Source organism: Myotis brandtii, unplaced genomic scaffold (assembly GCF_000412655.1).
Source record: "Myotis brandtii unplaced genomic scaffold, ASM41265v1 scaffold632, whole genome shotgun sequence".
Classification (NCBI taxonomy): Eukaryota; Metazoa; Chordata; class Mammalia; order Chiroptera; family Vespertilionidae; genus Myotis; species Myotis brandtii.
Window position 1 is genome coordinate 494,038 of NW_005370419.1, and position 2,097 is coordinate 496,134.

A 2,097-nucleotide genomic window follows, 5' to 3' on the forward strand; every position below is an offset into this window, starting at 1 on the left:
GACGGGGATCAAGGTCATGGGCAGGGGCTGGGCAGGGACCGGGAAGGGATGGGGAGGCCCCTCAGGCCCTGGGAGAGGGCACCCTTCTTCCTTCAGACATTAGGGGTCCCCTCCCCTGCTGTGGGTGCCCCCCCCAGGCCTGCGGAGGAGGGGGACCTGGGGTCCTTGCTGGTGCGGCTTTGCTGCTGCCACAGAGAGAGAGGTCCTGGCGGGCAGGCGCTCAGACCCCAGGCTGTGGCCCGGGCGGCACCCCCAGTGGGACGGGCTGAAAGGCCCCTCCCGCCCAGGTGAAGCCCAGCCCACACGGAGCCGGAGACGCTGCCTCCGGGAAAGGGCAGAGGACTGGCCCCAGCTGCGCCGGACCCCAGGCCTCACCTGTCCGGGTGGGAGGGAGAGCGAGGGCCTGTGAGCAGGGCGTGCAGGGGTGAGGAGGGCGCGCAGGGGTGAGGAGGGCAGGAGGGACCTGCCAGTCTGGGGGTGACCACTGTCCAGCCCACCCTGGGGATCCCTCTGTGTTGGCCTCTGCTGACTCCAGGACAGTAAGAGTCCCTGGTGAGTGCCCCTCCCCCTGAACAGGGGGGCAGGCCGGACACCCCAGCGCCCTCCACGGGCCCCGCAGGGGCCCAGCCCAACAGGGAGGGTCACCTGTGTCACCACGACCCTAGGGGTGCTCGCTGGAGCGGCACCTACAGAGGGGTCACCGGGCCGAGACCCAGGACAGCCGAGGCATGAGCCAGGCGAGGGGGAGGCCTCCCACGGCAGGGCGTGTGGGGTGTGGGGGGGCCACCCCGGACTTAGGTGACGTGAGGCACCAAAACCTCAGGTGAGTGCACCCACATGGAATGTTCCCGTCCATAGGAGGACACGCTGCAGACACAAGGGTTCCCACATAGGGTTCCACGGACGTGAGGGTCCGGGGCCATTTGAACCCCCACACGGAAAGTAGCTGGTCCCCCAGGGAGGGGCGCAGGGCCTCTGTGGGGGTGAGGAATCAGAGGCTGTGGTTGTACAATAAACTCTGAAAGCAGCCACTTGCCCGGCTGGAGGGCTCAGTGGTTAGAGCACGGAAAGGTTGCCGATTGGATTCCTGGTCAGGGCGTGTATGGGAGGCAACCGATGGGTGTTTCTCTCTCACATCGACGTTTCTCTCTCTTCCCGGCCCCCCCAAGCGTGGCCTTGGGTGAAGGTTAATAAATAAAAAAGCAACTCTAACAACCACCACCGAGGGCCCCCCTAGAACGTGAGCTTTACGGTGTGAGTTACACCCCAGGAAGCTGCCACAGGCCACCTGGGGGCCAAGGCCCTTTCAATACCAGGAGCAGCACCTTCGGCAGCACCTTCGGCCCGAGTTCCTGGGGAGCAGCCTGTGTGGGAGCAGCTGAGCCCCGGGAGCGGCGGCACCCGGCTCCTCGGGGCCTCTCTGTGGGGGACCAGCCATCGGCTTTATGCCACGCAATCCAGTTCGGCCTCATCTTAACTTGGTCCCGTCAGCAAAGCAAGGCCCATCCCAGGACGGCGGGAGCAGGGACACAGACATACATGACTTTTGGGGTCACCACTCACCCCACTCCAACGGTGACGGACACAGGGCAGGCCGTGGGGAGGGGAGCAACACCATGTGATCCCTCCTATAACCCCAGGTCCAGCCCACACACCCACGTACCGGGCACCCCAGTGGGCGTCACAGGGCCCAGGGACACCCCTGCTGGCCAGGACTCACCCCCCAGGTGCCCTGTGAGGCACATTGCCCCTCCATGTGTGTGGGGGTTGGGGTGCTGGAAGGGGAAGGCTGTCCCGGACCCCAACTGGCCTGAGGCAGCCCCTCCTGGACAAGCCCCTCCCGGACACGCCAGCAAGGGACCAATTGCCCCGCAGGGTGGGGGTCAGGGGGCCACCCACACTTGCCAAGGAGACCTCAGAAGGCCGGGTAGAGCCTCCCCAGGAGAGGGAAGGTGTTGGGGTGCCAAGCTGGCCTGGCCGGGGCCCCCTATTCCCCAGGGGACACTCCATGATCTGGGGGGGGTGGCCTGGAAGAGCTTCATTCTTGAGTAGAAATGGCTGTGGGAAGAGAAAAGCGAGTTTCGTCCGTGTCTGTCT